This window comes from Notolabrus celidotus, chromosome 1 (assembly GCF_009762535.1).
Source record: "Notolabrus celidotus isolate fNotCel1 chromosome 1, fNotCel1.pri, whole genome shotgun sequence".
Classification (NCBI taxonomy): domain Eukaryota; kingdom Metazoa; phylum Chordata; class Actinopteri; order Labriformes; family Labridae; genus Notolabrus; species Notolabrus celidotus.
Window position 1 is genome coordinate 9,030,232 of NC_048272.1, and position 13,348 is coordinate 9,043,579.

A 13,348-nucleotide genomic window follows, 5' to 3' on the forward strand; every position below is an offset into this window, starting at 1 on the left:
GCAGGTTTAGTATTTAGAATATGCACAATTATAGGTTAGTTTATTAGCATGCCAACACTAGCAGCAGTACAATGATTTTGATGCTAATAGTATTGCCTTAAGATTATGGAACAGCCAAGAATCAGCATGAGCTGACTTACAGACAAACCTCATCAACAAGTGTGTCCAAACTGAGACTAGATGTTTAATGAAAACAGTTCATAAAGTATAACAGCAGACTGGGGCATAGGATAATTATTTGAATGGGCTGTTGACCATTTTCCCGTGCTCTGAAATTTGCACAAAGTTGCTCTTACCAGTTTAGCCTAATGATTTAACATAAAACTGACAATACCCAGTGTCAATTATAGCTTTTTTGGTAAGTTGTAGACAAAATAGTAGGGGGAAAATGATTCAGGATGGTGTTTAATCAGGGAACTTGGGTTACTAAGCAGTAATCTTGTGCAATTCAACACAATTTCAACACAACGAAGCCACTACAGCTCAGTGTCAGAAGTATAAACAAGGCTTAATACTTAAATTGTAACCTGTAGGTTGGAGACCCAAGTGAATCAGTTTTACGAAGCATAAGGACTCCCCTCTGGTTAACCTAATGTTCAACATGAATAAATATGGATCTAAATGCCAGTCTTGTCAATAAAAGAGAAGAACATTTTTATTTATCTGCATACAATGGACCACAAGCTTTAAACTGCAAGCCTGTTAGAAGTCAAAGAGAGCAGGAACTGTCAGGATTAGGAGAAATAATGGCCACACGAGGAGCAATGAGACCCAGCAGAGAATGGTGGTGAATGCGTGGCGTTAGCTAACCATATCTAGTGCTTTGTTCATGTCACAGGTTGTTAGTTTATTGTAGTGCAGTGAAGATACTGCAGTTTTTTAGGGGGTATGAGAAGATAAAACATGGGTCCATCCGTGTAACTGTCATTGTCATGCTTTGTTTATTACAAGGGGCCAATCTCCCCGGTATTTCAGTGTCGAGTCCACTTTATGAATGACGACATGATCTTAAATTTGCACCATTAATTCTTTTAAAACAAATAAATTTAAAAAAAAACTTTTTAGTAGCTATTTTCAAACAAAGTTATGTATTATTGTTGAAACATTAACCTGCAAGCTGCACTTTAAAAATGAAAATTTGAAATGTCACATAAGAGAAGGATGTCCTCATTAAAATCCACTGCACAAAATGGTGCCAGATTCTCATTACACAGTACAGAATGCTGGGAAGTCCGTCAGAAAAATGCACCCTGACAAACACAGAGCAGCCCACTACCCTACTCGTACTCCACCAACCAAACTAACAAGCAAGTAAGCACTGGCAGACTACACCTACTGTATATTAGCACCATTATGTGACAGCTCCCAGCTTCTCCACCAGCATTCCGACTGTAAACAAAGACATCACTAAGCTTGCTTTGAAGAACACTATTCTTGAAGCATGAGCTGGTGTTTGATGAGTGACTGCTTCCATACCACAGGGAGAAATGCCAGAGGAAATGCTGCTCTGCTGTCCAGCCTGGTCATTATCCTTACAGCCCAGATACTTGAAAGAGTGACCAGGGTGTCTTTAAATTAGTAGGATTTAACTTGTAGCTCAAGACATGGCATTGGTATTTTACTTTTAAATATGGGCACTCTTTAGATTGACTATTGTATTAAATAAATGAATTAAATTAAATTAAAATATCATACATTTAATGGTGGCCTTAAAGGTCACATATTATGCTCTTTTTCATCAAAATATATTGGTCTAAGAGGTCCCCAAAGCATGTCTTTAACATTTATTGCTCAAAAAAACACTTTGAAATCAGATTTTGGCATGCCTGTAAACCCCTCTTTTTCAGCCCTGCTCAGCACAGGCTGTTTTCTGTGTCTGTGCCTTTAATGAAAATGAGCTCTCTGACCACGCCCCCTCAGGAAGTGGATGTGGCCTCGGCTCTCAAACACGTTGATCTAATGTTTACATGTTGGCTGAATATACACGGCTGCTCACAGACCCGCGTTACTTCAACCCTCTGAATTTGATCCAGAATCTGATCCTGACGGAGAGGCGCCTGCAGCAGGACCTTTCTGAAGGATTGGTCACAGATTTTGTGTTTCTTGTTGTTTTATTTGTCAGTGTGTCGACGTGTGTCTTGGTACACAGCTATGAACATGTAGATATGTTGCTATGCTAACTAGTGCTAGCACTTTCCATGAAAAATAAAAATCATCCACTAGATCTTCAAATCTGCAGACGCGGGGAGTTTGTGTTTATTAAGACCTTTAAGCCTACAACTAGCATGCCTCCCTCCTGAGCTCCTTGTTAGCAGACGTGTGCAGGTAATGAAAAACGGAGGAGGAGTTGAGTTGTATTTTATACAGTCTATGGGCTGAACAAGCTCCGAGCTCTGACTTCCGTTACAGACCGGATGGCGTTGTGAAGTATGAAAAACACTGAAAACTGAAATGGCTCGTTTCAGCACACATTTACAGAAAGGTGGAGAAATCAATATTAAGATAATTCAGTTTTAACAAAATCTTATAGTAGCCTCTGGAAAAGACACAGCATTCTAATTTTGCCACTTTCCTGAAGTGTTCCGATCAATCTGAATGATGCACACACCTGGAAAAGTATAACGTGGATAAACCTTTAGGATCTATACAGTACAAGTCATGGATACGGCTTAAAATCTATCTGTGTTTATTGACCTAGTTTAATTTAGTTTTATTTAATATGATTTGGTTACACTAACTTTTTAAATGTTCGTCACGCTGTTGAGCTCCAGTTTAGCTATGTAAGGAGAAGATGGACATTTTAAAGTTATGCAATTTTTAATTTAAACTGTTTATTTGATTTGTCTTGTAAAACAAATATCCATGTCAGACATTTGGCAGCCCTATTTGCACCCTAATAGTTTTATTACAATATTTCAAGAGCAGCCACACAGCACTCTTCTTACCTTAGAACATAAGATCCTGTCTGATACATGCAAAGAGGCTGCATGATAAAGCTAAGCAGTTTGTTTACATTGTAAACTGGCTTATACTCTGCTAGTATGGTTAATCATTTTAATTACTCTTACAACACAAATTATTACAAGTTTTGATGACTTACTGAGTGAATCTTTTTATGAACTGTAGTCTGAAATTGTTTGCTATGACTGATGTGACTGCAAGAAATACAAACACAGCACCAAATGTGTAGGAGGTTGTAGCCGGAATCTAGAGCTTGTTTTAGAACTAGCCCACATGGATGTTGTTAAGATGTTAGAGGACACAATAAATCAAAGAGGAGTTGAAAAATGTTTCCGAGGAGATGATTTCATTTCAGATCACAATGTAATTCAGGCATGAGACACAATCATTAAACACCTGTGTAAGATTACCTCTAGATGGAGAACAAACTACTTGAATGTGCTTTTTTTAAATTAAAATTAATGAGTAAAACATTACTAATACATTTATCCTCTCTTCTGTCACTGGGCTTAATCAAAACCTCATTCATGAACTGGATTTACACACAGGTGTATGTGTAAACAAACAGAGCAAAGGCCAATGCAGAACCAGTGATGCAGGGTTTCCCTCCACACTGAGGAAATTAAAGCCCGGCAGCAGCAGAAATATGGCATTAGCTGTGGTTGTTAGGTGCTGATTGATAGCAGAAGCCTTGACAACGGCCTAATAACTTGGAGTCCACTCCCATGAGTAAAGGTGATGGCTAAAGAGGCAACCCTATCTACAACCAATCAGAGCAGGAGGACACTGTTGCTATAGCGTCACAGCAGATGGGAATAATGACCCTATCTGTTTATTTTCTACCCTCTGTGCTCCCCTCCTCCTGCCCTGGAGAAAATCTATTTGAATCAAACACTTCAAGAGCAGAGAAAGGTGCTGGGACCGGAAAGTAAAGGTGGAGCTTACGAGTACAGCACAAAAGAGGGGATGGAGAGGGAATATAAAATGATTAATGGAGAAAATAATTTCTCTGAAGCAAACAAAAGGCTGTTTTACCTGTATGAGGCTCTGGAAGAGACCTCAATAAAAGGCAGAATAAAATAATTTGCTATATTCTCACATCAGGCATTTTCCTCCTCTGACATCTTACTCCGGATAGCAGTCTCAGATGCTTTTTGTACTAATTGACTGGCTGCAGGTTTAAGGACATGTTAATGAAAGGTATATAATAGCTTCTGGGATTTCATGGCTTCCCTATTAATGACTGAATGAACAACTGACAGTGTTTATTTGGCAGGACATAAGGGCCGTATTCTGAAGTGAAACAACACCCCGTTGTAACATTAGATATGCTTTTCCTATTATATCAATTAACACTATCAAACCTTTGAGCTACAGTTACACAACTGAGGCCTTCAAATGGGGTTGTGTACACCGTGTTTAGAAGAAGAGACCATATCAGTTCCCCCCCTCTTATGGTATTCAAAACAATGTATGTCAGAATTTTCAGAAAACTTCAAGTTCATGAGTTGTGACCTGTCTGGTGAGTTTTTGAGAAATGACAGGGCCAATGGTTTCCAGTTTAATTTACATTTAGTCATTGCAGTTTTTAAAAATATTGTATTTGGTGAAACTGTTGGCTGTACTGCATCTTGTAAAAGCTGTATCAAATCAAATCAGATCAAATCAAATCAAATCAAACTTTATTGTCATTTTATACTGGACCCTGTACTAAAATTAAAAATGTATATTGTTGGATGTATTACAACAGCCTATCTTTGGTCATAGATATGTTACAAAATTAGACTTGCAGTGGTCTCATCTTTTCCTAATTTTAGCTTAATTTAATATTTTCCCAACATTATTTTAAATTCACTAAGTAACCAGGTGAACAGTGAACAGCCAACATGGCATCCATATTGCCATTGCCTATCAACAGTAAGACAAACCATTTCCTAGCTAGTATTGCGATAGCTAGAAAGTAGCTTCCTACAAACATACCATTAGCTAAATAACATGTCTCTTCTATTGGTTTAACACCACCAAAACGGTTAGTTTTTGTTTCACATTTTAACAGCTATTTTTGCTTGCTAGCATTGCATAAGCTAGCTCTCGTACTGCATCGTGTAACTACAACACTGGAGAAAATGCCCCTCCAAAAACAAGCAAAAATTACTTATTTCAAGGTACTTTTACCTTGAAATAAGAAAAAAAATCTGCCAACAGAACAAGTGAAAATTGCTTGGTAAGATTTGTTAAAATATAATATTTAGAAAACTTTGATCTATCATGAATTAGCAGGGAAAACTTATTTTAAGCATTATTTCACCAGTATTTTAAAGCTTAGTGTCTTAGAATAAGCCAGGAATGATAACAATTAGTATTTTTTCACTCAAAAAAAGATTTTTGCACTAATAAATTTCATGTCAACTTCTTCATTTGAGATATATCCACCTTCATTTGAGTTGTATTATAGCGGCACTTCTCTACGTTTAAGACCACGTAGAGTACTTGAAATAAGATTACAAAGTTTAATTTGAGCATTTTGAGATATAATGTATTCTCATAGTTAGCTGAATATACTAATATTCAGTCATGTTGTTTTTTAGGATAAGCCAGCTTTGCTGAAAGGAAGTGTTTTATTGTGTGCATGTAGTTTGAGGATGTATATTTTTATCTGATTTGGAAGAAACAGTTCCTGAAAACTGTAACCCACCCTTAAAAAAAAACTTTTCTTTCTTTCTTTTTTTCTTTCTTTCTTTCTTTCTTTCTTTCTTTCTTTCTTTCTTTCTTTCTTTCTTTCTTTCATCAACGGAGCTGTTTTCTGATAGATTCTCCAATAAAATACATTTACTTAAATCAAGTCAAGGGTTTTTCTTAAATCAAGATTATCCATCTTCTACAAATCTCAGCTGGAAAAATATGAAATGTGAAATGTAAAATAAACCTTGTTTCTTCTAAATTACAATTCAAAACAAGATCATTTCAAGATTGTTCGACTTAACAAGATATTTAAGATGCATTTTCTTAAAACAAGTCCCTCTATCTTGCTCAAATGTTACTTGTTAAGTAAATTTATCTTAAATCAAGTGGGATAGGACATTTTGACTAAAAATGAGACAATTTCACTTGGTAAGATTTTGGGTTTTTTGCAGCGAAGACCCTAATGCAAGTTTGGTCTAATTTGTAGCTGGCAATAATATGTTTGTATGTAGCTGAATGCTAACGTAAGGTGTGTGTTGTATGTCAAATCTGTTGCTTTAACTTCCTCTTAAATATTTTCCCTATCCATCATCTTATCAGCGGCTGAGCAACTTGCCAAATAATCTGCTGCCTCTTGGTTTGCCGATTATTTGGCAAGTAGGACACAATGGGTTCAGATGGCTGGAGTTAGTTCTGCCTCTCTTGAGGTCACAAAAGGCGTACCTCAAGGTTCAGTCTTAGGACCCATTCTGTTCTCAATCTACATCAATGATCTGTGTACAAACTTGCCAAATGCCTCATACCATCTTTATGCAGATGACTGTAATTTCCTGCTGTTCACACTCGATTGCACAGGCTTTTAAATTCTTGCAATCCCCCTTTGATGCAGTGCAGATTCGCCTGGAAACATTGAAAATGGTTTTAAATGCGGAAAAATCCAAACTAATGCTTTTCTCAAATGCATCTGTTCCCTCGGAGGGTATCCCCTCAATTAGAACTATCCAGGGTAGACCTTTTGAGCTGGTCACCAGTTACAAGTACCTGGGACTAATTATTGATGGGGACCTTTCATTCAAAGTGCATGTCAGAAACCTGATCTCTAAATTAAGGGTGAAGCTCGGTTTCTATTACAGAAACAAGTCATGTTTCTCCCTTAGAGCTCGGAACCTTCTGATGTCAGCTACTTTCTTGCCTGTAATTGATTATGGTGATGTTGTGTATATGTGTGCTTCATCCAGCTGCCTATAGACCTTGGTTCCGGTCTACCACTGTGCTCTGAGGTTTATCACTAGTTGTAGCCGCCTCACCCACCACTGCGAACTGTATGCTACAGCTGGCCTTCCTTAAATGTAAGGAGATATACACACTGGATGACTCTGGTTTATAAGGCTCTTCTTGGCTTGGCTCCTTCTTATTTATGCACTTTTCTTCGGAGAACTGGAAGCCGTTATGCCCTACGATCAAATGACATTTTGCATCTTTCTACTCCTCGTGTTCGAACTGCAACAGGAAAAAAAACATTCAGTGTCTCTGCCCCCTCTGCTTGGAATGCCCTCCAATCTGAACTGAAACTGTCAGCATTTGTCTCATCGTAATCTTTCCGCTCTATCTTAAGAAAACCACAACAGAAATCCTTCGAGTAGTGCCTGTGTTCTTAAATTGTTACTGTAAAATAACTTCTGCACTTTATTTCATCAAATTGCTTGTATTTTATATTTTAATGTTTGTTGTCGCTATCTGTCTCTTTTGTTTACTATGATGTATGTTGCTGCCTCTCTTGGCCAGGTCACCCTTGTGAAAGAGGTCTCGATCTCAATGGGTCTTTTATCTGGTTAAATAAAGGTTAAATAAATAAATAACTAAAAACAAGCTGTGATAATGATGATTCATAAGATACCGAGAATTTACACAACAACTTGGAACACATTAGTATGACATTTAAATGGCACTTGAGCTTTCCATCCTGAGTGTAAAAGGAGGAAAATGGTAGCTTTGTTAATACGGTCAATTGCAATGAGTCATTAAAAAGATGGAGACATGCTGCTATGAAATACAAAAAATACATCTTCGAGATGTGGGAGGCTGTAACTACAGAATAACAGGACTAAAAAGGGTAGAGGTAATAGGATTGAGAAGCTATAAAAAGGTCGCTAATGAAGGCACTCTACTGCTGCTGCGTAACAGTATGATTATGAGGTCAAGTTCCACTAGGAAACCCTGAACATTTCCCCCATGGCCTGCAGTATGTCCCTGTTGCCCCTGCCTCTTCACACCATGCACTTATTCATCCTGCCCTGATTCTCTTTATCTCTTTATAGCTTGAGTTGTTTTAGTGTCACGGGTGCTAATTTCATCAAATTATTTGCTCTGCAAATGTAAGATAAACCTTTCAATGCACATAAAGGAGACCAAAAATAAATATGTCTAGGAAAAGGTTGAATGGAGCCTCAGACATAATTGCAGTAGCTTCAATGCAATTACGAGCTATTTATAGACTCCTCAGTGGACACAAAGGCGCACATGACAAAAAAAGATGTTAATGGCCGCCACACCCAAATGATGTCCTTTATGTCATGCAAGTTAGCTGTGATGAATAGGCTATTATTATTACTAGATTACATGGACTAAAATGACAGTGAATGCTTCTCGGTGGCCTACTAAAGGGAAGACGAGATGAAGGGGGGATATTTTTATCTAGAGGAGAGGAAAAGACAACATGTGTGAAAGAGAGAGAGAGAGAGAGAGAGAGAGAGAGAGAGAGAGAGAGAGAGAGAGAGAGAGAGAGAGAGAGAGAGAGAGAGCAGAATGACAGGAAATCCCACTGTGACTCTAAACAAAGCCGGATCACACTGGCTTGTGTCTTTCTTGGCACATTGTCATGTGGCTCCACAGATAAGATAATCCACACAGACCCACATCTTCTGCAGGACAAGGTGACACCAGCCCTCATTAGGATGTTTCAAAAGATATCTGGGGCACCACTGGTGTGAAAGGCACTCCCATACAGCAACAGAATGCTGTGTTTTTGCATGAATGGTCAAGGGAATAAGCCAAAAGTCAAGTCATTGAAAAGAGAAAACATGCTATAACTAAGTCTGCTCTCCAGAGGACTGCACCCCTGGGGCTTAGAAATGAGACAAACTCTTTCATTTTGGTCGTCTAACTGTACTTGTTCCCGCTTTTTCTTTTGCTACCAGTTCTGGTTCAGATACGCTGCCCTGATTTTATGTTGGCTCTGTCCCAGGAGTGATTTATAGTCTGTGGCTATATTGGTGTTTTCAGGGTCGAGTGCATTCATCTGTGAACCCATCTCTCGTGCAACAAGGTCGACACCTTGAACTTTGCACTTTTTATATATACTGGAGCTTCTCATGAATCAGATATTAACCATCAAATCCCTGATGTGAATTTAAAAGGTAGTACTGAGGGGAATTAGTGATCACTAAGGCCTCCACTTAAATATGTATGAACATATGTTATAAAAATCTGTTAAAAAAGTTATGGCAGTATATATTGAATTTAAAGCTATGAGGGTCAGCAAAATGGAACACAGCCGACAGATTAGATTTTTTTAGAACGTTAGCAAACTGCTGCTTTTTGGCTTTCTTTCAAATGGTGAAGCAACATCATGAATAAAAGTCCACTCTCTTCTTTTTGCATACACTTGTTCTTCAACAATCCTGAAGGAAATATTTTGGCTCCTCACCAAGCAGCAACCTCTGGTCTCAAACTATGAAGCCCATGCGGAAGTGTTATAAACTGCAATTCATCGAGAATTCGCTTGAGGCTGGCTGCAGAAACACCGGAAACCACATAGACACCAATTCAAAAAAGACAATCTTTGCAGCATTAATAAACATGTTTACAGCCTGGTTCAAAAAACAGCTTGGCTCTACGTAGCTAATTTCTCTATCGGCACACACTGAACGGGGGTATATTTTTTTTTAACGCGACGGTCCAGAAGATATTAAGATTACGAGTTTTTGCCCAAATAAGGACATGACTGGCTTGACTCCAGGACGGGAACACATAGCTGTTGGCTAGGAGGCTCAAACTCCACCCCTTTACGTCACACTATGCCTAGTTGAGTTCCGCATTTCCAATATGGCTGCCGCCATCGATTTGCTTCAAAACAGCTCTCAGGAACAGATGGGTGACATCACGGATACTATGTCCATATTTCATACAGTCTATGTTCCTCACAAGACGCACAACTATTGCCTTCCATACACTAGAAGACAGAAAAAACTTTAAAATGACTAACACCTGACACCCTCTGACATATAAAGACAATGTTGCAGAGTTTTTAGCGACAGACTCAAGATTCTGCAAAGACAGGGGATTTTGCAAGGTCACTAACTGCAAGACAACAGCTAGATTCATAGTCCCATTTAGGATGGTGGTTAGCTAGTTTGCTAGCTATCTATCGTACCAAGTATTTTGAGGGCCACAGCATTTTCTGTCCACTGTCCTTCTCCTCTCTCTTGAGGTACGAATAAGAGGACATGGCATCTTTTCAAGTCCAGTCCAAGAGAACTGTACTCTCTTTTGCCTCCCCATCATGTTTGTTTTGCTAATTGCTAACTTTTTTTGTCTGCAGATTTGTTGCACACACAGCGAGGTGAATTATTTTGGTGTCTGTAACTCTAAATTTGCGAGTGCAGCAAGTTATTTGAACAAAAACAACTATTAGAAAGATGCTTTAATGCATAGAACTGCAAAGTCACATGGTAACTTACAATTGAAGCCCCCTCTCTATCAAATACTTGTCGTTCAATTATTTGTTTGTAAAGAAATATGTCTGTGTAATATGTACCAAACACACAAAAGCCACTTTGATTACCTGCAATGATGCAAGATAAATGGTGAAAGATAATTTAGAAGGGTTGGAATTACAGAGGAGTCTTGAAGTAACTAAATGAACTAGTGTCACATGCACAGAAACATCTATCCTGTGTTTGCTTTAGCCGGTATCATTATCCACATGGTGCAGAGCAAATCACTTGGAAGTTAAAACCTCTCACTGATGGTTTAGTCAGATGTGTTTGTGTCTGTAGATGATTTAGTTGTTTATTTGGTTTGGCTTCAGTTACGTGCAGCTCAGGTAAGTGTCCTCACACTGTCTGAAGTTTGGTGGCATCCCAAGAGGCAGGTGAGGAAGTCCCAGACTCCCAGAGTCCCTGTGCTCCAGATGGCACCTTTCTCATTAGCAGCAACAGGAGCTACAGACTCACCGCTGTGCTGTAGCAGTGGAATCTCCTGTTCCTGTGAGTCCCAACACCATTACCTGTTAGCACTGCCAGCACTCACCCAGGGAAACACATTGCATGGACTAACAATCCCAGGTAATTCTCTTAACTTCTGCCTCATAGTGAACTGAAAGGATTTAGAGGGAATATTTATCTTCAGGTGAGTGAATCCAGGTTTTTTTTGATCACTTACATCCCCTGACTTACTTTCCCATCATCCCTTGAGCCACATCTGAGGCCACAGGGATACCATGCAACGTTCCTACAGCCTCGACTGCCAGCCACTGTCACCATGACAACCCCCTTGAAGCTCGACAGGAGGTGGCTACGTGGACCTGCTTGTGAAAAGCAAGTCTGACATAGTCTCCTTCCCTCCGTCTCTCCCTCCCTTCCTCCCTCCCTCCCTTCCTCCCTCCCTCCCTCTCTGCTTCCTTCTATCCCTGATTTGTACCTTTTTCAAAGCTCACCCAGCTTTGAACCATCTGTACTGCCACAGTCTCTGTTCTATCCTTAGATTTTCCTCCTCTGCTAGATTGCTGTTTGCTTTTCAGACTGCTGTCTGCTGTGCAGTGTCTTCTTTGCATGCCTAACATGTGCAGCATTTCATAGATTTTTGAAAAAGAGGAAGTATTCAATCAGTATGCTGCTCCTTTCTGTCTGTAAAACTGACACACCATCTTCAGATGTCAACACGTTTGATTGGATGAACAGCACAACCACAGCAGTGATCTCCACCTCCACCAGAATGTTACTGTCAGTGATCGACCATATGAGAGTTAATGATATGAGCGTTAAATCATTTGGAATCATTCACACCCCTGATTCTGAATGTAGACGGGTTGTGCCTCTCTGCCTGTGAACAAGATGGGGTTTCCATGGAGACGGGAGGAGACTGTCTTCCACATTTCCTCAAGCATGATAGCTTGAAACACATGCACACACACACACACACACACACACACACACACACACACACACACACACACACACACACACACACACACACACACACACACACACACACAAATACACATTTTCAGCAGCTCAGCTGTAGCCTCCACCCCTGTAGCCCTCCATCACTTGTGCGTGTAACTTTGAGCAGTGTCTCATTTATCTTAACCTCCCACATCTCGCTAAGATGAATAAGTTGTATCTTGTGGCTCCTCGGGGGAGGTGTTGCGAGTTCAGCTTTCTACAAAAATGAACCGGCCGGATAGATTAAAACCAGTGACCTCCGGTTACGACCTCACATCTCTAACACTAAAGCTGCTGCATGCGTCTTTTCAACTGGCAGCTACTCCCCAGAAGGCTTTGTTTAATATCTTATGAAGGTTAAGAGTATTTTTGTAAATAATCTTCTTGTGTGTGCCAAAAAAAATTGCTAAAAACCACAGCCTTGATTTGTGTCTTACAGACTACTGGATTTTATCAAATTTGATTAAGTCATATTACAGGTCATTAGCCTGGGGCACAAATATATGCAAGGGTGGCATGAAGTTTGTACATATACATCTCTAGAGGCTGATATTTTAGGGCCTCAAGCCGCACACTTTTATGCAAGAAATATTCTACAAAGAAAGCATAAAAAAAATGGAATTAGTCCTGGCATTAGCAGAAGCTCTACACCTGGAAATTGTACCCTTGAAAAAATTTTAGTCTGGGTGCAAAAAATAACCCATGCTGAAAAAAAAACTTGGAAGATATCCCCAACTATATATATAGCACATGAATTTTGCCTTGATGATGCCCATTTCAAGGCTTATTTCAGACTCAGTGGAGCCTAATATGAGATCTTGGAAGAGATCAACCCATGCATTGCACAAATGCAGACCAATTTCAGGGGGGCCATAATCTACATCATCTCCTCCTCCTGCCAAATCTCAATTTTGATTGGTCGTTGAGGGTGAAGTGTGACTGAAAAGTGGATATGAACAAATATCAACTGAGAGCACTGTGAGTGCAGTGACAAATATACAGCTGACACACCAGAGGATTTCCGCTTACAATGCTGAGAGCTGGAACGGCTCAAAAAATGATATATGTCCAAAGTCACAGTTAAAATAGTTTACAACATTAAACACTTTCTTTAAAATGCAAAGAAAGCTTCAAGCAGCTTGTTTTAACACATCATCTAAAGGGATAGACAGCCAATTAAAGTTTGAGATTTTTGGGTTGATCCAGGGATGGTTAATCAAATATGAAGGGGGGGGGTGCATGCCACCTCTGGCTGCTGCTCTGGAAACACCCCTGTGAATGAGTTGTTGAATTCACATGACCTTTGACATTCAATATATCCACTTTCTTTTTGTTAGTATCATTTATTTATCTGAATTGTTCATTATTTAGTCCCCAGGAACATCCTGTTCTTTGGGGTCATAAAAAAGTCTCAAAAAGCCAGTTTGGGGGTAAACTTTCCCCAGCTTTCTTCAGAAAGTGCACCACAACCCCATTCAGTA

The 13,348-nt window shown here is 39.4% G+C and overlaps 1 protein-coding gene across 1 annotated transcript in view; it reads right to left on the bottom strand.

The window, feature by feature from the left end:
* kcnb1 (potassium voltage-gated channel, Shab-related subfamily, member 1) overlaps window positions 1-13,348 on the bottom strand; it is a 49,458-nt gene that overhangs the window by 8,478 nt on the left and 27,632 nt on the right. The window lies entirely within an intron of this gene.